At 42.4% G+C, this 24,383-nt stretch overlaps 1 protein-coding gene and 1 long non-coding RNA gene across 6 annotated transcripts in view; both read left to right on the forward strand.

Annotated features, from left to right (window-relative positions):
- slit2 (slit guidance ligand 2) overlaps positions 1 to 24,383 on the forward strand; it is a 413,834-nt gene that overhangs the window by 200,025 nt on the left and 189,426 nt on the right. The window lies entirely within an intron of this gene.
- Positions 8,587 to 22,502, forward strand: LOC116976414. Its single transcript, XR_004412950.1, has 3 exons — positions 8,587 to 8,752; positions 20,377 to 20,391; positions 22,491 to 22,502. It is a non-coding gene; the product is annotated as an uncharacterized LOC116976414 (long non-coding RNA).

Genomic DNA, 24,383 nt, shown 5'->3' on the forward strand with positions numbered 1-24,383 from the left:
GTGCAAGCACGGTGGTGCAGCGGTAAAGTTGCTGCCTTACATTGCTTGCAGCGCCGGAGACCCAGGTTCGATCCCACCTACAGGTGCAGTCTGTACAGAGTTTGTTCCATTCCCCATGTGACCTGTGGGTTTTCTCCGAGATCTTCGGTTTCCTCCCACACTCCAAAGACATATGTAGGTAAATTGGCTTGGTATAAATGTAAATTGTCCCTAGTGTGTGTGGGATAATGTTAATATGCGGGGATCGTTGGTCGGCATGGACCCGATGGGCCGAAGGACCTGTTTCCGCGCTATATCTCTAATCTAAACTAAACTAAATGGGGTTTGGAGGGAGACATAGATCAGCCATGACACCTGGGTGTCATGGTACACCAGTCATTGAAAGTAGGCATACAGGTGCAGCAGGCAGTGAAGAAAGCGAATGGTATGTTAGCATTCATAGCAAAAGGATTTGAGTATAGGAGCAGGGAGGCTCTACTGCAGATGTACAGGGCCTTGGTGAGACCACACCTGGAGTATTGCGTACAGTTTTGGTCTCCTAATCTGAGGAAAGACATTCTTGCCATAGAGGGAGTACAGAGAAGGTTCACCAGACTGATTCCTGGGATGGCAGGAATTTCATATGAAGAAAGACTGGATAGACTCGGCTTGTACTCGTTAGAATTTAGAAGATTGAGGGGGGATCTTATAGAAACTTACAAAATTCTTAAGGGGTTGGACAGGCTAGATGCAGGAAGATTGTTCCCGATGTTGGGGAAGTCCAGAACAAGGGGTCACAGTTTAAGGATAAGGGAGAAGTCTTTTAGGACCGAGATGAGAATAACATTTTTCACACAGAGAGTGGTGAATCTGTGGAATTCTCTGCCACAGAAGGTAGTTGAGGCCAGTTCATTGGCTATATTTAAGAGGGAGTTAGATGTGGCCCTTGTGGCTAAAGAGAGCAGGGGGTATGGAGAGAAGGCAGGGATGAGACACTGAGTTGGATGATCAGCCATGATCATATTGAATGGCGGTGCAGGCTTGAAGGGCCGAATGGCCTACTCCTGCACCTATTTTCTATGTTTCTATGAATGTTGGAGCAGACTTGATGGGCCAAATGGCCTAATACTGATCCTAATACTTATGAAGTGATGAAGATATATGGTGGATCACAAAAGAAAATGTTGAGTCCTCAGAATAATATTGAATTCAGTCTGACACTGCAGGGACTTATCATCTTCAGATGAAGCAGACACTATAGCAATGGGTTAGTTTCAGTTTTTAATGGATAATGATACCTTATGTGATAAAAAAAATAATGATCGTAAAAATGATATCTACCCTGAGTGCAAGGGTCTTGTGGACTGTTTAGAATTCATCATAGATTGTTAGCTGCTGCCTGCACGATCCTCTACTCTGGTGTGTTTTTGTGCCATTATCATCAATTGTTGTGGAGTCAGCTGCAGAATAAATGGACGGTTTGCAAGTGCTGACTTGCCTGAGGTCAAACATCTTTTAGTACATGATATTTGGATGAAAGTTGGGAGAAAAGAGCAAAAGTACAATGGAAGCAGTCATTTAGCGCAAGAGAAGATTTCTCAATTGGAATTTCCTTATGTTGCCGTCAATTCACCAAGTTGTAGCGGGTTTGGAAGGCATTGCCGCTTTGATAGTCATAATGCCAAGGCTTCAGTGTACTCCCTTTCATGCCTTTGAGCCTCTGTGGGAATGTTTAAATGGAGCAGCAATGTCTTGCTGACGGGGAGGGCCACCAGCCTGACACACTGCAGGGAGAAAAAAAAATTGGAAGCATTTTTTAACCTCTGTATGTGAGGTGCTTGTCAATGGAAGTCTATGGAGCCAAATCTAGTTAATAACAGCTGCAGGCAACAGTTCTTTTGAAAGCTAATGCAAAGTTCCAAGATTACCAGAGCCTTTGAACAAGTAAAGTTGGCCACAGGGGAAAAGCAGCAGCTCTGGACTTTGCTTGTTAAGAAAGGTTAGCCCGGCCTAACCTCACGTAACATTTTTGAAAAAAATAAATTCAAAAGTCAGATATTTTCCTCCTTTCTTTTGGATTTCCATTGCTTTAAAAAAAAGTGAGGTAAAACAATACATTTTTAGGGTTCCAATCATGGATTGTGGCCACTGGGGTTTAGCAGAAGAGGTTGTGGATTAGGCGTTGCAGTAATGAGGATTCAGAAAACGCACAGCTGTTTGGCACCTCACTGCCCAACTGCTGGGATTTCAAATAGTGCATTAAGTAGCCACAACAAAAGTATCACCACATTCAATTAAAGCAGCAAATGGAAACGCTCTTGCTGATGGAGCTAATAAACACAGAATATATGATACTACACTAATGTAATTGGTCAGTGCGTGTACCTGTAATCCGAGAAGGTTCTTTGCACTTGAGTAATTCTGAGCAAGCCATGGGAGACTGAAAAATCTTATGCACTTCACACTTTGTTAAATGCTGCTGCAATCTAAAGATAGTGATTGTGCCTGCCTGTTGGCTCAAGTAATTTGTTTATTTTTAATTATGCCATTAAATGATTCTTGTACACTTTTGAAAACATTTTAAAAACTTGGCGCCATAGCAGCCCCCAATTGTTCAGCATGTTCATTCCCACAGACTGAGCGAGTCACACGTCCAGTCCCTGATATATGAAGAATTATCTGTCTAAATTAAGGCAACCGCAGTTGATCTGAAGGCCCTGGGAAGGGAAATTTACGCAGGCTCGTGCTTTGATCATCATCTCACTGAGAACAGATTCAGGCTTAGCTGTGATGCTCGTAGTGAATGAGTTTTTGCTTACTCCTGGTGCTCGGATACACACTGGCATTCTTTGACAAGGGTCAATGATGTGTTCCAATCCTCCAACATTCATGAAAAGAAACCAAGAGATGCAATGGATTTTGATTAAACTGATAACGTACCAAGCCCAAATCAGCCCATCCAAATATCATATCTATAGAAACAAGAAACTGCAGATGCTGGTTTAAATAAAAGGACACAAAGTGCTGGAGTAGCCCAGCAGATAGGGCAGCATCCCTGGAGAACTTGGATAGGTGATGTTTATATCATTATATATGCGTGTATGTATGTATATGTGTGTATATATATGTATATGTATATTATATCTACTTGTTTAATTAATCCCCTGTGACTTCTGGTGTTAAACATGTTACAGTTAGTTTGAAATGGGAGTATTACAAGGCCAGGATCCATCCCCAATGAATTATCGAAATCAAGAGAGTTGTACATGCAGTTGCAGTATAAATACTTTGGGGAAAAGCATATTGTGGAACCACGGCACCAAATTCACAGTGACATGTCATTTATGGCCTTTTGCTTAATTGAAAGTTACAGCTTAGAAACAGGCTCTTCAACTCACTGAGTCCACGCCATTCATCGATAACTTGTTCCCACTAGTCTGTGTCCCGACACACGAGGGGCAATTGAAATAGGCCTATTAAACAACAAACCTGCACATCTTTGGGATGTGGGAGGAAACTGGAGCACCCTCAGGAAACCCACACGATCACAGGGACAATGTGCAAACTCCACACAGACAGAACCCGAGGTCAGGGTTGAACCGGGTCTCTGGTGCCATGCGATATTGTGCCGCACTAATTTGCCAACTTGTTTGGAAGTAATGGGCCTAACCCATTTAGGCGATTTTTTTCGGCGACTGTCATAGTCGTAGAAGGTCGCCAAAAAAACGGCAACTGGACCCCCTGAGGACAATGTCTACGACAATGTCTACAACAACCTACCTCCTAGTCGGCTGCAAGCTACCAACAACCGGCAACCCATAGGACATCCACCTACGACCACACCTACGTCCACCTGCGACAAGCTACGACAAGGTAAGACAATTCAGTTGCCAGTACCTGTCGCCTGTTGACGTAGGTTGACTTAGGTAGTCGCCAATGGAATTCACCGAAGTCAGCACTGGCAACAACCTACGTCTTCCAGTAGACAACCTATGTTATCCTGGCGACAGCACTATGTCAAGCTACGATCATTGGTGTCAAGCCCACGGGTGCCGACTGTCGCCGAAAAGTTGTAAACATTTCAAAATCCAATTAAAAAAATGTCAGCGGCGATCAGAAAAAAGGTACGACTCTTTGGGCGACTGAGGAGACCATCCAGGCGACCATGTGGTGACAGCCTAGTCGCCTGTAGTCACCTAAAATATCGCCTAAGTGGGACAGGGGCATAAACCTCGACGGCAGAGCATAATTTCCAGCCACTGCCTTGTTTAATGGTACTGTCTGTAGACAAACGTTAGAGCAACTAGTCTCTCATAAGATTGGGATCCAAATAGTTCAATACTCCAGTGCTATTATCTTATCTTATTCCAAAGTACTGTGGCTCTTCAGAAAGCAAGCATTGATTTATTTAATTAGTCTTCTGTTTCCCAGTATTCATTAAGTCTTTGTCTATAATTTGAAAATATGGCAAATGTCTTTTTTTCAACCACTTGTTGATTAAAGTGGAGTTGTACCCTGTAATCAATTGGAGCAGGGTACAATTTATGTAATCTCAGATGAAATAAGATGCAGTGTGAAGGCCAAAAGAAAGCCTTCAAGTATTATGAAGCTGAAGCAGATAGCATATCAAACTGAAGAACAACAATAAACAACAAAGGTGGTGAATCTGTGGAATGCTTTGCCACAGAAGGCTGGAAGCCAATGGCTATTTTTACTGCAGATATAGATAGATTTTTGATTAGTATGAGTGTCAGGGGTTATGGGGAGAAGGCAGCAGAATGGGGTTAGGTGAGAGAGATAGATCAGCCATGATTGAGTGGACTTGATGGGCCGAATGGCCTAATTCTGCTCCTATCTCTTATGACCAAAACTCTTCTTTCAACTGTAAGTTGTATTTGGGTTGAGAGGATAAAATAGAGCAGTCATGATGGAATGTTGGTGCAGACTTGTTGGGCCGAATGCCTAATTCTGCTCATATGTCTTCTGGTCTTATGCTAAACAACATAACATTTATTGGCCAATTTCAAAGCACTGGTCTTATGCTGCTCACCTTCATTAAAACAATTGTCCTTCAATGTCCTTTGAGTCAGGGCCCTTCTTCAAGACTGGAGTAGTAAGGAGATAGCTGCTAGAAATAGACGAGGAGAAGGGGTAAGGGGTAAGAGCTGACAAGGAACCTTTAACATATATAATTCTTTGGTTCTTTTATTGCCTTGCCTCATTGCATAATGTTTACTGAAAAGGTGAAAAGAATTTAAAGTGCTGGGCCTCTGCCAGCCTACTAGGCCACTGGGAAAAGTGAGAGAGGAGCTGCCTGGCTCTCCCTCTCCCTCTCCCATTATCCCCTCTGGTGCCTTGCAGGAGACCTGACTGATAATTGAGAGTTCATCATTGAGAGACTTGCGCTCATGAGCTGCCATTGTGTTGTTGAAAAAGCTCAGCAAAATGTGGAAACCGAAAGACAGACGGAACATGCTAGAAATGCACACTGGCGACTGAAAAGACGGAAGGCATAAATATTTTCCAGCACTGATTTCCTTCCTGAAAAGTTTTTTTCTGAAATACTTGCGTATTTTCTCTGTTCAGACACTAACAAATCTGTTGTGCATCGCCTGTATTTTCTCTTATTTCTTTCATCCTATCAACTTGTCAAGAAGTTTTCAGGCTTCACCCCTTGTGAATGAGAATCAGAACATTCCAGCCGCACATGCTTGAATTTCTTACATATTCTTTCAGTGGGAAAAGCTTCTCACAAAGAGGGCAGAGGTGCATATAATCCTGATCATGCTGCACTGTTACCATGCGTGGTTGTTTCTTTAGGTTTTCATTTAAATTACTAATCCCAACATATTTTGTCAAATAAAGTGTGCGAAAACTGCTGTTCACAATTTGTGTTTCCATGGAAACCATTAACAAAACATAATCCCTGGGGATAATAAATAATGTAAGACTTACAACTTAAAACCAACATGCAGAGGGTGACTGGAAGGATGCTGGTTGCCAGTATTCCCAGTTCCTATCAACATAAAACATTACAACACAGGAACAGGCTCTTCAGCCCTTAAGATCTGTGCTGATCATGATGCCCAGATAAACTAATCTCAGCTGCCTGCACATGGTCCATAACCCTCCCTCCCCTACATATCCATGTCCCTATCTAAACCCTCCGGTAAACGCCACTCTCGTATCTGCCTCCACCACCATCACTAGCAGCGTGTTCCAGTCACCCACCATCCTCTGTTGCCCCACATCTCAATTGAGCATTGCCCCTCTCACCTTTAAGCTGTGCCCTCTCGTCTTTGCCATTTCCACCCTGGGGAATAGGTTCCGATTGTCTACTTTATCGATGCCCTGGCCTTTTCACTGTACGGGGAAAATGAGTGCAGGGAAAAATGGATGTTCTCAGGAAGCATTATCTATTCCAAACCAAAGCAAATATTTGTGCTTTGATAAGGGCTTTTCAGACTCCAAAACAGTTAGCATAGCAGAGTTTGAAATAGGTGGGGCAGGGCTCGTCCGTTACGAAAGTCAGACAAATTTCACGCTCTTTAACGTTGACTGTGACTGGGCTTTTCATGGAGCCGTTACCTCTAACTTTTGTGTGTGTGTGGAATATGAAAGGCAGAGTGATTAAAGTTCGCACAGTTCTTGGCAGCAGGAGGGAACCGCCACTCATCTTTAAGAGAGCAAGAGGGAACTTTAATCAAGTACCCTGCAAAGAAAAGAAATTGGATTCAAAGGATCCGTAGAGGCTGCTACTAACATTCATTCATTTCCTGTGCTTTAACATATTGTAATATTACCCTCTTCATTAGAACATTCTTTACGGGAAGGGAAGAGAAAAGCTCAGTTTAGCTGTGAAGTGAGGTCAGAGGTCAGAAGAATCTTTTTAAACTAAAGAGTTGTGAACTATTTGTGATTGTGCTTGTAACACTTGAGTAGATGTAAATGACTGCAGGAAACTGTCACCCAAGGCTCAGTGCTGTCTTTCTCTTCTGCGCTTGTGAGCCTTTTTATCCTTGTTCTCCGAAACAAGTAACCTTGGGTGTCCACTCAAGTCCCTGTCGACTGAATCCACTGAAGTACACTGCAGGATCGTGCCGGCCTGAAATATCCCCATGCACAATTGCCATTCACACATTCTTATAACTAATAGGATTAGGGGGTGCTACAAAGGGATTTGAACAAGATAATTAGTTTATTACTTAGTTTGCAATGAAACGGGCAGAATCCCTCTGAGAAAAGACACACAAAAGGGGTCAGAAAATGTGTGGGAAATTAAGTGAAGGCTTTCAGCTGGTGCCTTGATCAACATTCAACTTGACATAAGCTCTCACAGTATTAATTCACTATCATAGCCTTGTTTTTTTCTCTCCCTCTCTTCCTCGCAGCCTCCTCTCTCTCCCCTGCTTGTCTCTCTCTCCCCTTCTCCCCTCTCTCCCCTCTATATCCCTTTCTCCTCTTTGTATCCTTTCCTCCCCTCTATCCCTTTCTCCCCTCGTTCTCCCCCTCTCCCTGTCTCCATCTCCCTCTCTCTTCCCCTCATGTTTTTGCCCATCACCCCCTCATTTCTCAGTTTGCTAAGTTACCAGAGAGGGCAAGGACAGTGTTGCGTATGAGCTGAAGGTGATGGGGGATATGAAGACCTAAGGGTTGTAATGCACACAACACTTTCCAGTTGTCCAATAAGGAACGCCTTTCAGATGAAAAATATTCAATGCTGACCTAATACATCTGGAAATACCCTTTTATAAAAGATGATGTAGTTCAGATGTGCAATAATACCCAGCACAAATTGAAAGATGTTAGCGTTGACTGGGACCCGTTGCTTCTCTTTGTCTATTGAATGCTGCTTCTGAATGAAGCGGAAAAGACGAGATTTCTAAAGACCGTAATACAGTGCCCTCCATAATGTTTGGGACAAAGACCCATCATTTATTTATTTGCCCCTGCAATCCACAATTTGAGATTTGTAATAGAAAAAAATCACATGTGGTTAAAGTGCACATTATCAGATTTTAATAAAGGCAATTTTGGTTTCACCATGTAGAAATAACAGTTTTTACATAGTTCCCCCCCCCTTCCCCATTTCAGGGCACCATAATGTTTGGGAAACAGCAATGTCATGTAAATGAAAGTAGTCATGTTTCGTTTTTTTGTTGCTAATCCTTTGCATGCAATGACTGCTTGAAGACTGCGATTCATGGACAACACCAGTTGCTGGGTGTCTTCTCTGGTGATGCTCTGCCAGGCCTGTATTGCAGCTTATGCTCGTTTTGGGAGCTAGTCACCTTCAGTTTTCTCTCCAGCATATAAAAGGCATGGTCAATTGGGTTCAGATCGGGTGATTGACTTGGCCACTCAAGAATTCACCATTTTTTAGCTTTGAAAAAATCCTTTGTTGTTTTAGCAGTACGTTTGGGAACATTGTCTTGCTGTAGAATAAACCGCCGGCCAATGAGTTTTGAGGCATTTGTTTGAACTTGAGGATGTGTCTATACACTTCAGAATTCATTATGCTACTACCATCAGCAGTTGTATCATCAATGAAGATAAGTGAGTCAGTTCCTTCAGCAGCCATATATGCCCAGGCCATAACACCCCCACCACCGTTTCACAGATGAGGTGGTATGCTTTGTATCTTGGGCAGTTCCTTCTCTCCTCCATACTCTGCTCTTGCCATCACTCTGATATAAGTCAATCTTTGTCTCATCTGTCCACAAGACATTTTTACAGAACTGTGGTTGCCCTTTTAAGTCATTCTTGGCCAATTGTAACCTGGAGATCTTATAGAACTCTGTATAAACTTTGCTGTAATTTCTTCATGGTGAAGCCAAAATGTATAAAAATACCCTTTAATAAAATCTGGCAATGTGCGCTTTAACCACATGTGATTTTTTTATTACAAATCTTAAATTGTGGAGTACAGAGGCAAATAAATAAATGAAGGGTCTTTGTCCCAAACATTATGGAGGGCACTGTACATTGTGGTATCCTTTCATAATGCGAAGAGCCAGCTGGGAGCACTTTGCAGGTCACGCCCATATTTTTTCTCTCAGGTCCTTGTAGTAGCCACAAAGCTGATCCAAGGTGTGTGAACCTGCAAGTGAAGCAGCCCGCCATGCCCATGGTGACTGTTGGTGCTATCGGCAGAAGGCACGGCACATAGACCTCAGTAAACCACCAGCACCATCAAGGAAAGCAAATCCCTGACGCTTTGGTGGTGCCAAATGGCAGTGTGATTGGAGATGTGGGAGAGTGGGTGGGGCAGAAAGTAGAGTGTGGTTGCAACTGAGGATGGAGGAAATATGTGTAGGAAGGAACTGCAGATGCTCAGACGAAAGAAGGTTCTCGACCAGAAACGTCACCTATTCCTTTTCTCCAGAGATGTTGCCTGACCCGCTGAGTTACTCCAGCTTTTTGTGTCTGTCGAAGGAGGAAATATGTTTAGTTTTGTGAAGAATCTGTTTCTGGAATTAAAGTTGAAAAAAAAAGATGTCCCTGCATTCACAATGTCCTGTGCCAGTAGACGTTATCACTGTCGCGGAGGCTTTTGATAGCTTGTTTTAGGCAATTTCACGTATAAGCCTTTGACTTCTATCGTAATGTATGTAACTCACAGCATGGAAACGGATCGTACAACCTCAGTGGTTTGCACCATGGGTTTCCATGCCCACACAAGCCGTTTTATTTTCCTTGCTGTCTAACCTTGTACACAGAACCTTTTATTCCTTTCTCTCAAATGTATGTATCTAGATGTCCTTTAAATGCATCAGTCTTGCTGCTGATCCCAAAGAAATTACCACAAATCTTAATTTGGCTTTTGTGTTTTGCATTTCTTCTTACTCAGAGTGAGCTGCTGTTAGTGTTCAGCTGTAGAGCATTTATGACACTCAGCAAATGTGATTTACTCAAGAGGGTTGAACTGACAATTGAACTGAAAAAAATCTTCTGGTGGCAAATCAGCAAGTAAGAAGCTTTCTAAAATATTTAAACATTTTGATGAGGGTGAAATCAAATTGGGATGTCCATATACATCATAAGATAAAAGTCATGAACTAACAAAAAATATGTTTTCTTTGTATTATTTGGTAAGTTGTGATAATTTGGAATAATTATTCCAATCAATCAGGTACTATCGCAACGTTTAAGAAACAGTTACACAGGTACATGGATAGGGTTGGTTCAGAGGGCTATGGGCCAAATGCAGGCAAGTGGGACTAGTGTAGATGGGGCATGTTGGGCGGTGTGAGTAAGTTGGGCCATGGGGCCTGTTTCCACACTGTATGACTCCATGAACATGGACTCTATGGACTCAAATACATACAATTATTTTTTTAGAGTCAGATAATAAGTTGCAGGGCTGCAGAGAAACAAGAGGGGGCATGTTCTCTGGGCAAAATGGGGGGGGGGGGGGGGCAACCTGGGCAAAATGGCCTCCTGATATGCCATAATAAGTTTTTTTTAATGTTCCGCAGTAGAAAAACTCGTATGCATCACATTTAACAATCCCAACAATTTCAATGTTTTTAACATAATAAGTGGGTCAATGCTAAATCAGAGATTCAGTGTTGATTACTGTCGGACTGACTGCACCTCTGCAGCCCATGGAGGAGCAGGGGGCCCCTGGCAACATCATTTGGTTTTCTACATTTAGTTGCACATGAGTGCCAGAAGTTGTTGTCAGGATGGCTCATGCTGGCAGTTTTGGGGCCATCACGACTGCAACTTCTGGAGCAAGCAGTGATGGACAATAAACAATAGGTGCAGGAGCAGGCCATTCGGCCCTTCGAGCCAGCATCACCATTCAATGGCTGATCATCCACATTCAGTACCCCGTTCCTGCCTTCTCCCCATATCCACTGAATCCGCTATCTTTAAGAGCTCTATCTAACGCTCTCTTGAAAGCATCCAGAGAGTTGGCCTCGACTGCCTTCTCAGGCAGAGAATTCCACAGATTCACAACTCACTGGGTAAAAAAGTTTTTCCTCAGCTCCGTTCTAAATAGCCTACTCCTTATTCTTAAACTGTAGCCCCTGGTTCTGGACTCCCCCAAGATCTAGCTTGTCCAATCCCTTAATAATCTTATATGTTTCAATAAGATCCAATATTACGCAGTGCTTAGAAAAATGCATCTGATGTGTGTGGCCAATTAATGAGGACATGCTGAAAATAATCTTAATTCCCTCGTGCTAATGGGAGCATGGAACAGTGGAATTGGTGCTGAATGCCAGCAGGATGAGATACCAGGTCTTAGCACCGGGAGCTGGGCTTGTCTGTTTACTCTCAGAAAGAGTAAAGCCCAGCAAGCCTCCAGACTCAGCTTCCCACTGACAATGTAAAAACAAGACCATGCCACTTTGCTGTCCCGAAACTAAATGTGGTACCACTGTGAAGATGAAAGCATGTTACGAAGTGAAAATGATATTTTGACAAATACGTTGCAGATGGTGCCTTCTGACATATTTCAATGCCTAGTTTATGCGTCTGCAAGCCTTGCTGAAGGAAATTAACTACTTGAATGAAAATATCCAGTAATGGCTGTGTTTCATGCAGACTACATTTTGTCAACCTTATTCCCTTAACTGTAATTTAGTTTTCCTTTGCAGATGCTTTCTGTTCAATTACACTACAACAGAATGTAAACATAGTTAGTAAAGTGGCCAGTACTATCACAGCGTTTAAATAACATCTAGACAGGTACATGGATAGGGTAGGTTTAGACAGAGGGCTATGGATCAAACACAAGCAGGTGGGATCAGTGTAGATGGGGCATGTTGGGCAGCATCAGCTTTGGCAAGTTGGGCCGAAGAGCCTGTTTTACGCTGTCTGACTCCATGACTCTAAAATGGCACGAACAGGTACTTTACAGCATCACAGAGTGAAATAAATCCACCGTTGTTTCTAATGGGCGACTGCGTCTTTCCCCACAGGTTTATAACGGCATCATCACAAATCAGGATTATTTTCTAGCAACAAATTAGAACATTATACAAAATATTTTTTGTGCTTGTGAGAGCAGCAAGTGATTGTGTTAATTACACTGGCAATTGCAAGTGAAATGGCGTTTTATAAAAAAAAGGCATAAAGACAAGATGCATGGCTGGCAAATGCAGAAAAAAATATCTGTACAATGTGAGCCTTACAAATGACAGGGAAAAAATATTAAATATCTTGAGACTTTCATAACCCCACATGTCTAACATTTAGCTCTCTGCAGTGCCATAACTCTGGCCCTGTCAGAATGGATGTTCCAGTAAAGAATTTTTGTTAGTAAAAGGAAAGGAGGTGACCATAGAGAAATGACTCTGGATAAGAAATAACGTGCTGACTGTTGAGAAATCGCTGTAAGGCCATGATCTCTGGAGCACAAAGCTTATAAAAGCATCTGGCTTTGATTTCTTCAAGTGGTCACGGTGTACTTTGTGTATTCCATCTCTCGCGTATCGTAAAGTTGCATCTCAAGAACTGATATTAGCAGCAAAATGTGACCACTGCTGCTTCTAAAGGGCGATTCAATCTTTCCCGCTGGTCCGTACAAATCAGTTATTTCCAACTGCAGATCCTTGGCAGTGGTGCCTGAAAGAAAACAAGCTGGAGCTCAAGTGATAGTAGGCTGGGAAAACACGGGGGACTACACTGATGGCAGTAGGGATTGTCTTGTCAAATCAGGATTCAGGTCGGGTTATAGATTCAGTAAAGCCATCGCTTATTCTTCTGAGTGAAATATTTAAAAATGTATGAATCCCATATTAAATTATGATGTGAAAAAGCATTTGTCACATATTTCAAGCCTGGATCTCTGCCCATGAATAATTGTATATGTATACATCTTTCGCAAGCTCTCTATATCCGAAAGCACCTTCAAGTGATGTACTTCAGAAATGTCGGCTCTGTTCTAAAGTAGGAGGTGTATCAGTCAGGTTGAGGAATAGCAATCTCACACAATTAACAATCCAGTGAAGATCAAATTATCTGTAGTTAGAGTTAGTGTGTGAAAGATAGATTAGCTAGCCTACCAAAAGATAATTCATCTCATGGTAGACAAAAGTGATGGAGAAACTCAGCGGGTGCAGCAGCATCTATGGAGCAAAGGAAATGGGCAACGTTTCGGGCCGAAACCCTTCTTCAGACTGAAGAAGGGTTTTGGCCCGAAACATTGCCTATTTCCTTTGCTCCATAGATGCTGCTGCACCCGCTGAGTTTCTCCAGCACTTTTGTCTACCTTTGATTTTCCAGCATCTGCAGTTCCTTCTTAAATAATTCATCTCATATTCTTTAAGATGAGGCCATGGGAATATTCATAACATATCGAAGCAGATTTGTTTTTCCCTCTCAACTCCATTCTCTTGCCTTCTCCCCATAACCTTTGATGCACTTACTATTCAAGGATTTATCAATCTCCACTTTAAAAATACCCAATGACTTGGCCTCACCGCCACCTGTGGCAATGAATTCCACAGATTCACCGCCCTCCTCAATTCCATTCTAAAGCTATGTATTTTTATCCTGAGGCTGTGACCACTGGTCCTAGACTCTCCCATTACTGGAAACATCTTCTCCACATCCACTCTATCTTGGCCTTTCATTATTTGGTAGGTGTTAGGTATATGATAATTAGCATATGTAATTAGTATATGTGAGGTCTTGTGCAAGTACGCATGTGCGGGGGAGACTCAAGGTGGCGTCCTGGAATAAAGAAGCTTGTTAAATTACTCCCGTGTCCGAGCCTTATTAAAGTCTGTTCCAAGCACCCAAATACACAACAATTGGCGATGAGGATAAAAAAACGAAGAAGATACGAACAAGGATAGCCAATAAAAATGAACAAGTTAAAAATAGAAGTAGTATTTGGAAACAAAGTGGAACAGCACCAAGCCAAAAGATTTGGCGTCAAATGGTTTTGAATTGGCGCCAAAAGAAAAAAAAAGGTCGGAATGGGAAGGAAGACAAGCAGGGCAGTAAGGGTCACCGAGCACGGCTGCAAGCTAGGAGCAACGGTGTCAACTTACCTGGAACATTTTCCAGGGCTGTGCAGCCCACAGCCAGCCCCAGTAGCAGCCACAGACATTGGGTGAGGGCCTCATACTGTGTAGGCCACGGACAGGTCCAGGGAAGCCACCGACAGAAGCTGAGTCTTCAGCCCAGCCGAGAACAGTCAGCCCGGTCGGGAGCAGAGTCAGCCCGACCGTGAGCGGAAAAGCGGACAGGCCCCGCGAGAGAAGCAGAGAGAAGCCGAGAACCGTGAAAGCTCGGACATCTGGCCCCGAGCGAAGAGTGGGTCCGCGCAAGAGAAGCAGGACACAGCACTCAAGCACTTCAGCTGGTCGGGAGCAGAGTAAGCCCAGTCGGGGGAGAAAACTGAGAAAGCCCGGTCGCGGGAGACGGCCGAGAGTGGAGAAAGCCGACCACGAGAGAGGAAGGCCATGCGAGAGAAGCAGGGCACAGGGTGTAGCCAGCCCCTGACGGCGGGGCACAGTCCCGACGCTTGGAGCAGCGGGGACTGGCAGCTGAAACTAGGAGCGACTTACCTTCCGCAGGGCGTCCAAGGGAGACAGCAGGCAAGTCAGCGGAGCAGCGGGAGTCGACGTGGCAGTGAGCCAGCAGAGGCAACAGCAATGGCTGAGCCAGCGGCAACATCGGAGGTCTGGATGTTTGTGTTTGAAGGTAACGGTGAGGCCCGGAGGGCCAGCAAAAGCAGCAACGGAGGTCCGGTGAGGCCATCAGCAAAGGTACCGGTGGGGACAGCTCGAGAGGTCGAGGATGCACCAGAGTCCACAGGCCGACAAGCTGGAGCTGTGGAATTCTTCGCAATAAAAGCTGGACCGGTGAAATCCTTCGCAATGAAAGCCCGATTGAATGTAATGCATTCTGAAGGAATATGGTTTAAAATGTTCTAGTTGGGCTATTAACATGAAATGTGGGTTAATAGTATAAATCTATTATTATAAGATTAAGTAATAGTGATTTTTTTCTAAAGCTAATTAATACAGAACTGTGTTTTCTTATCTTGGGGGTAATCAGTGTTTTGTCTGTACAGGAGATTGCTGCAGTTGGTTTTTTCACACTGTGGGAGACAGAATAGGGCACCTGAATAGCAACAGGTAGCGTGGCTATTCAAATGGTAGGAAAGTTGCCCCAGTTAGATTCTGGGTGCAATTTTGAGAAATGGATTGAAGTCTTGGAGGCTTCGTTCATTTCCAATGATATCACTGAAGAGGAGAGGAAGAGAGCATGGTTCATATTAGGCTTAGGAAGAGAGGATTATCACACCTTACGTACGTTACTGCGGCCAGCAAAGCCCATGGATAAAATGTACGAGGCGTGTAAGGAGGCATTAATGGCTTATTTCTCGCCAAAACCTCCAAGGGCATCCAGAGGCAAGGAGCCTGAACTAAAGAGGGCAGGTAGTCCCTCAAAGGACAAAAGTCAAGTGCAAAAGGACAAAGGTCAAGTGCAAAGGTACATTGCAATCCAGAGGCCAACCCTAACTATTCAAGCTGCATTCAGGGGTATGAAGATACGGAGAGAGATCTGGAACAAACAGAAGGCAGCAACGGTAATACAAGCAGCATTTAGAATGCACAGAGTATACCGTCAATACAAGGCAATGAGATTGGCAGCTATAATAGTACAAACCCATTATAGGGCACACCTTCAAATGGAAAGTGATCGCAAGATTTACATGAAGGTACGCAGCAGCGTTGTGCTGCTTCAGGCTGCCTACCGAGGAATGCTTGTTCGAAAACAATTGCAGTGCATGCACAAATCTGCCAAGGTCATACAGACTTATTATCAGTTTGTGCAATATCAGTCAATGAGTGATGCAACTATTACCATTCAGGCTGCATACAAGAATATGATGATTAGGCAATGGGTTAAGCAAAAGGGAGCTACTATAAAATTGCAGTCAGTACTCCGTAGGAGTTGGTATTGGAAATACATAAGAAGACATAGAGGCACAACAGAAAAGGCTGAAATTATCCAAAAGGCTTAAACGATATAGGGACGACTTCCTCAAACTGAAATATACAGCAGTTGTAGTGCACTCACTACCTTGCTTATGAAGCAAGAAAACTAAACAGAGCACAAATCAAAGCCACTGTTGTATGGCAAAGACAATATAGATATTACTTTGTGATGAAGAACCAGAAAGGTGACTTAAGCAGACAAATAGATGAACAACAGAAAAGGCTTAAACAATTCAAAGATAGGTTAAATAAATGTGTGACAATGAGTAGGAAGCTCCTAATAGAAAAGTTTAAAGAAGAGAGGCGTGTCGGTCGAGACAAAAGTATGCAGGACCGATTGCAATTAGGACACTTCAGTATAGTCCAGCATGGAGCCTCCTTCACTGAGCAATGGACAAATGGTTATGCATTGCAGAATCTCATGAAACAACAAGAGCAAATACCGTACAGGTGAAATTGACTTAAAAGGGGAGGAGTGCGGTGTATGTAATAGAAATGGTATTACCTGCCTCCAAGTTAAAGAGAAGTGTTAGGTATGTGATAATTAGCATATGTAATTAGTATATGTGAGGTCTTGTGATGTCTTGTGCAAGTACGCATGTGCGGGGGAGACTCAAGGTGGCGTCCTGGAATAAAGAAGCTTGTTAGATTACTCCCGTGTCCGAGCCTTATTAAAGTCTGTTCCAAGCACCCAAATATACAACAGTAGGTTTCAATTTCTCTCCACCCCCCCCCCCCCCCCCCCCCCATCCTAAACTCCACCGAGTGCAGGCCCAGATCCTTCAATCGGTCCTCGTACGTTAACCAGTTATTATAGACAATAGGGGCAGGAGTAGGCCATTCGGCCCTTCGTGCCAGCACCGTCATTCAATGTGATCATGGTCATTACCGGGATCATTTGCGTAAAGAAAAATTCTCATTAATCTCCATCTGAAGGAACATTCAGGGGCCTTCCAAGACAGTGAGCGCCTTCAGGAATGTAGCAATCCCTCAGCACCACGCTGGAGTTTCTGCTAAATCTATCCGCTAATGTTCCAGGATTCGAATACAAGCCTGTTACCTACTGAACAGCAGCTGATACAGGGAATAAGAATAAAAATAAATCTCCCAGAATATTGTCCTCAGTCAGTCAAACTAAATCCACAAAGTTTGAAGTATGCGTGACTTCTGAAAAGCAGCTCCATCAACTCCAAGGGAAATGTCTTGGAAGAGGTCAATGTACAGTTGTTGAGGCATTCTGTGCTGCCCCCTGTGATTTTTTATTATTCCTTCCCCCTTCCCCCAATGATGCATTATTCCATGGCCACAAAATCAATAATATTAATATACACATCTTTCCACTGTAGTCAAGAAGGGAGAGCTATCATAGACAAGCCTATCTTTCTCCTCATACAATGTACACACATGCATATGCAATAAAGCTCATTTGGCAGTAGTGAGTTCTTTACTTTTTTCTATAACTTAACGGACCCAAACTTAAATTCTTACTGATGTTTAGTCTGAGATGATTTGGTATGGATAAAATGTCGCCTATCCATTCCCACCACTTATGCTGCCTGACCCGTTGAGTTCAAGATTCAAGGGTTGTCCTTAAGATTCCAATATCTAAAGTTTCTTGTGTCCTAATTAAGGCAATTGCTGGACAATTATTAAATTATTGAAAGCTAGAGTAGCAACACTAAAATTGTCAGTCAAAATCTTTTTGATATTCCAATCCCAATGCAGAAAATAAAAATACCTAGTTTGTGGGACAGTCACTGATCAGATAAAGTGACCACTTTGTTGATCTATTGAATGAACCTGCTAGCAGTGGAAAATACAGCTATTTGTATTGGTATCTATGTTGTGCAGCATCTCCCTGTGTATAAATTACTCGTGCTTTGCCGTAATTTACTTTTAATTAAACCTATGTAAGTGAAATGGTTTTGCTCTTTTGGGAAACCAATTGTGCCTGACTTTCTATGAATAAATTGGTTCCACTTGATATCATGTTAAGCAACAACACAATCAAGTCAAGTCGCACAATGTGCCTTCACCTTGCCGTTGCTACCAAAGATACTAGAGCAATCTTTGGTTGCTACTTATCCTTGCTCAGTGAAATACAGTTGCATTAGCACTGAGTCAAATCCTGAAAGTGTCTCATCACACCTTTGTGGGAGATGGGAATGATGCCGTTCAAAGAGAAAGGAAATTGCCATCCTCTCAGGTGACCCAGCGATCTAAAATAAATGGCAGCACAGGAGACTGAAGATGCCGGAATCCTGAACAAAAAACGAACTGTTTGAGGAACAGTTAGGAGGGAGGGAGTTACGAGGGGGGAGTTACAAGGGGTTAGGACGGAGAGATAGATCAGCCACGATTGAATGGCGGAGTAGACTTGATGGGTCCAATAGGCTAATTCTGCTCCTATCATGTATGACCTTATGAACTCAGCAGATCAGGGAGCATCTGTGGAGGTAAAAGGACAGACAATGCTACTGGTTGGGACCCCTTTTCAGCACTTTGCCAGCATCTGGTAATATTCTGCCTTAAAATGGGCAAGGAAGTAGGACCCTGAAATGCCTGTCACTGATGTTACCAACCTGTCAGGTTTTATTTTAAATCAAGTTAGATTTGCTGACTAATTTGCATGGCAATTTTTGTTTCACTTTTCTATACAAACCAGAGAAATAGATGTTTCACGTACAGTAAGTTGTGCAAACCATTGTCACATTACTTTGTTCAGGGATGCCCCATTTTTCCCAATGGAGGAGTCAGAAGGAGTGTGGAAAACTGACAGTGTGAGGATTTTGTGGAATGAATTCACATGTTTCAGACAAATTAACATGCCTGGTCTCAAGATGATTAAACTTTATTGAATTATTTTCCTTTGATTGCATTTCTGTCAGTTCTATCTCTTTGAAAAATACGTCAAACAAATGTGGAATTATACAGCTAACCAACAATAAAATAACTGTGTGATCCAACGTTATGCAGCTTACCAAAATTAATCTTGCATGCCCTGCATCTCTGAAGGCAGGGAAGATAGAAATTAACAATCTATAAAGTGGAGAGCGGATATGAACTGATCACATTAAGCACTGTGTTAGTGAGGTTTAACCTAGTGAAGTCACACTATTCATTTGGCTTTGATGGAGTGAACATACCACACAAGAGTGCAGTTGGAGCATGCAAGACATGCAGCTGTCTTCAAGCAAATCTGTGGCTTTCCAGTGTATGTGTGCACATAATGATCTGGCATTAAACGATCCTCAAACTTTGAACATAATGGATTAACGTTTCTTCATAAATATGATTAGTGTCTGCAAGTAAAATTCCAATCACTTTTTCATGTCCTATGGTGACAGTGCCCTTTTACCATTTTAATTTTAAGTTGTCTTTTGCCTTAGCTTGATGCGACTTCAATCTTTAAAGCATCATCCAACCGCGTTGAGGGTTTTAGTGTGGAAATGTACTGTAAGAAATTGCCTTGAGCACATCTTGAAGGGCACTTTCATGTCATTCTCCTGAGTTCAGTCTTATTTGCCAGTCAGCAAATTTTAAACAGAATTTGATGGGATCAGCAGTTCAGATAAGCCTGCTTTTCTTTTCATTACATTAATCAAGGCACTTCAGTAACTACATGGAACAATGTAACTGTCCTTCTGCCTGTGTTCCATCTGATATGGATCACTGATAATGGCTTTATGGCTGATAAGGCATTACACAAAGTAATGGGCACCCAAAATTATTTTATTATTTTTCTTAATTCTGTTTATTTTGCTTTACAATGTTCTTGGAGGAAAGCTTGTTTCGTCTGTTTAAAATGCAAGCTCACATAATGTTGATTGTTGCAAAGTGGTCCATTTTGGTAGAAAGATTGAAGAGATGCTGTGGTAACTAACTGGTACAGTAGAAAAGGTCTGAAGAAGGGTCTCTACCCAAAAAGTTACCTATTCCTTTTCTCCAGAGATGCTGCTTGACTTGCTGAGTTACTTCAGCCTTTTGTGTTTGTCTTTGATATGAATAGACCTTTATTCACATAATATTATTCAGATGATATTTCACATTCTCAAATCTATAAAAATTAGGTGGACAATTTATTTAAAAAAAATAAAGTGATCTGCAATACTGGAGCTAGTTTTATGTTCCATCCAAGCAAGGTTTGTTGCAAAGAACACAATAGGGCACAGCACCCTGAACCACTGAGTTACTCCAGCACTTTGTGTTGACTTTTAAACATTTGATTTCCCTCTTTAATGCCAGGATCAAATATGTCTCGTCATTTTGCCTTGCCACAAGAAGAAGCTTGTGTTTCAGGTGAAAACTCTCTACTGGTCGGTTGCTTTGAAAATGGTGGCTGACATGACAGATGGGATTCAATCAGTGAATAGGCACCACAACAAGTGAGTTTAGACTGGGTACACCAATGTGGGTTAGTTGGCAGCACTGTCCATCTCTAGTTTATAAAGAGGTGGTTTCAAGTCTCACTCCAATGTTTGAGTGCACAACCTAAAGCAGTATTGAGGCAATGATAATACCTTGAGACTGCAAAATGTTTTTTCCATTTGTTTATGGTAAATGGGTCCTATATATCCAATGATAGTGAAAGGAGAATTCTTAGAGAGAGCTCAGAAGAGATTTAAAATGACGTTGTCTTTTGGGTCGAGACCCTTTTTCAGACTGAAACTCAGTTACTCCAGCATTTTATATTTAAAATTATGTTGCTTGATAGCCACATTTTGGGTTGAGACCCTTCTTTAGGCTGAAGCTGAGTTACCCCAGCATTTTGTGTTTAAAATAATGTTGCCTGGATTGGATTACATTAATTATGAGAGAATGGACAAACTTGGATTGTTTTTGCTGGAGCATCAAAGGTTAATGAGTCACCTGATGAAGGTGTGTAAAATGTTGAGTTTTAGATTTTTATTTAATGTGTCACTTTCAATCTTTATTAAACCTTTTGTAGGTTTGTATTTAAAAAGGCACAAGCAACATCAAACAGATGTACACAAATATAACTACAATTTAAAATAAATATTTATAATATGCACATGAAAGCTGAGTAGACATTTCAGACCAGACATCCAACAAGACAGTGACCATCAAATCAATCAGCAGCTATTTCTTCAATGTATATGTGTGGCTCTGTTAGCTATGCATTGGTCAGTTTGATCATTCACAAAACAACAGAGAAATGCTGTACACAGATTTTATGAATTATCGGTTTCAGTTCGCTGAAGTCTTGAAACCATCTTTTGCTCGAACACCTTTTGCTTCTTCTTCCACATCATCCAAAAATCGTTCCTGAGATACTGAATAAAATGTGTGTCCATAAATGCCCAAGACGATGGCTCTGATTGTTAAACATAATCACGTTCCTTCCGCGCCACTCTGGAAATTATTTTGCCACTGAGCCAGCTCTATTCTCCGTATAAAATCTACTTGTTCTTTGGTCAGGTTATCCTTCTTCGAGTCTATGCGATTAGCAAACTCCGTTTCGTCCGATTAATTTGTTTCCGCCATGTTTCTAGATCACCAACGTGATTACTGAGGTAGCTAACCTTTTTTCCAGATTCCCACCACATTCTATGTAAAATGAAAACACTTGCTTTACACATCTCCTTTTAACCAGAAGGTGAGAAGAGGAAAGTTTGAAGAAGATGAGTGAGGCAACTGTTTTTTTTTTGCACAGGGCAGATCGGAAGCGCTCAGTCACGTAGAAGGAGATATGATACTGACAGTTAAGAGGCATTTAGACAGACACTCGAACAGGCAGCGAATAGAAGAGTGTGGGCCATGTGCAGGGAGATGCGATTAGTTTTGGATTGGCAGCATGATTGGTGCAGACAGAGTAGGCTAAAGGGCTGGATCCTACGCTTCATAACGTCATAAGAGCAGAATTAGGCCATTCGGCCCATCAAGTCTTCTCCGCCATTGAATCATAGCTGATCTATCTCTTCCTCCTAAACCCATTCTCCTGCCTTCTCCCCATAGCCCCTGATTGCCTAGGGCCAATTAGTTTTTAAATTGTTCCTGATCATTTTATTCTTTGTGAATAGATTGTTCTTTATTGTTACGGAGTTGTGTTATGAATTGGGATGTCCAGGTGCTGGGAATTTACCCCCTTTCAAAAATTGGATTTTGCCGCAGAGCAGTGGCAGTGCAATGTGTTCTGCCTTCAAGGTTCAGTTTCATTGCATCAACTGCCGCAGTATGCATTCTGATCTGACGGAACTATCTAGAGACTAATGGCATATAGAATGCTCCCTTTCCTCCACGCATTATCATTATGGAAAGCAGCCTGAAAATAGCTGCGTGTTTGAGCATAAATGATACCCTTGCATTGCAGAAGCATGAGGAGATCTGTAAGCAAATAGAATGCTGAACCAAATCACCAAGTTAGGACAGCATGAGCGAGACAATCTGGTAAGATCACTTGTGATGTAAATTGATATAGATATTAAATTTTGATTGCTGAAAGATAAAAGGAATGTTCAGGCTGTGGAGGCACTGCAGAGGGAACCAGCTGCAGAAGAAACATTATTGCAGCCAGCAAAGTGTTTGCAGCACTATGGATAAAGATAGCACCTACAAATGCAGCATTGCCTCATTTACCTCCAGCTCTGTTGCAGAACTAAAGGCTGCTGTTAGCTATATTCTAAAGGGGCCCGGAACAGATGATGAGCAATGCTGTTTAATGAGTGAGATTGGATTAATACACCATTGCATGTCCTCTGGTGACGCAAGGAACTGCAGATACTCAAATCTTGAACAATACACAGTGTTGGCGTAACTCAGTGGGTCAGGCAGCATCTGTGGAGGGAATGGGCAGATGACATCAAGACCTTTCTTTAGACTGATTGTAGAAGGGGAGAGGAGCAGCTGGAAAAGAGGTGGGAGGTATTTAAAAGCCTGGCAAGTGATTGATGGATACAAGTGAAGGAGGCAGTGCCGATCAAATTCTCCTCGCCTGTATCCACCTATCACTTGTGCAAGAAGAATCTGCAGATGCTGGTTTATACCGAAGATAGGCACAACATGCTGGAGTCACTTAGTGAGACTGGTACATGCTGCCTGACCTGCTGAGTTCCTCCAGTATTTTGTGTCCATCCACCTATCACTTGCCAGGCTTTATCCCGCCCCCACCTATTTTCCAGGTTTCTCTCCCCCCACTCTAATTAGTCAGAAGAAGGGACCCGGTCTGTGATGTCATGTATCCATTCCCTCCACAGGTGCTGCCTGCCTCTCTGACTTAACCCAGCACATTTTATTTTCTCTTATATTTTTCATGTTAGGAAGTAAAAATCAGGAGAGGTGCATAGTGAGGTGACTGATATAATGTCACTCAAAGGCTAACTTATTCCAGACTCAAAAGTATTATTGCGTGAAATGTCATAAATCACAGCAGTAAACCATCAATTACAAAATCAAAAGATCCACATCCCATTTGCATGCAAGCTCCTACTTTGCCCACTTTGCACAACTTCAGTAATCAATGGACCAAGACAAGCATGGGCAATGTGTTGTGCGTTGTTAATGTGTCTTTATGTGCCAGCAGAGTATGGGCCTGGTGACCTGGAAATATCGCTCTGGTTGAGGGAGTTTTGTAACTTGAGAGAGAATGGGAAATGTCAAGTACTGTATGGACATAAAACAGGAAAGGAAACAGGCCAGCAGCCGTTAATAATTGAGACAGTGAAAAGTGAAGGGTTCCGCGTTCTAGGTCTTCTTTCATTAGGGTCTGTGATGAAGACCTTTATTTTTTTTATTTTCTTGTTGTAGGTTGTGGGACAATGTCAGCTTCTGACAAAAGGTGCATGGTTCATTTGAGCAAATTATGCACACACTGACAAAGAGTTGCAACGTTCTATTCCACTTGTGTGGTCTGTTTGTGGTGGCCTGCTTTCTATTCAGCAATGATTTTTACGATTCAGCATGTTTGGATATCACAGGTATCGCCCACCCTCTTCCCTTTATTAATTGATGGTACTTCGCCAAACTGCCTCTGACCCCCATCACAAAGCAGTGAATGACTCGGGAATTATGTTTTCCAATGTAGATGAAGGCTTCCTGAGAAATCCCAGTCCAACCTCGCTGTTAAATCACAATTAAAATACAACAGATACTCGCAATTTGTGTTCCACGAGAGTGTTTTTCACACAAAGTGGAGCACCATCATAATTTTTCAAAACAATCCTGTATCAGAAAATACTAGCAGGTTAACATATATCATCCACCTGAATATAACCAAAGAGCACCAAGAACCAAGAAAGAGTCTGTGGAAGAATTTCTCAGGTTTGTCATTGTAAAGCAGGAACTTGGTGGAGCCACAGGGTCAGAGGATTGCAGAGGTGTGAAGCACATAAACAGGCCCTTCAGCCCAACTTGTCCATGACGACCAAGAATTGTCCCACTTGCCCACATTTGATCCATATCCCTCGAAAGCCATCC

Source organism: Amblyraja radiata, chromosome 1 (genome assembly GCF_010909765.2).
Source record: "Amblyraja radiata isolate CabotCenter1 chromosome 1, sAmbRad1.1.pri, whole genome shotgun sequence".
Classification (NCBI taxonomy): Eukaryota; Metazoa; Chordata; class Chondrichthyes; order Rajiformes; family Rajidae; genus Amblyraja; species Amblyraja radiata.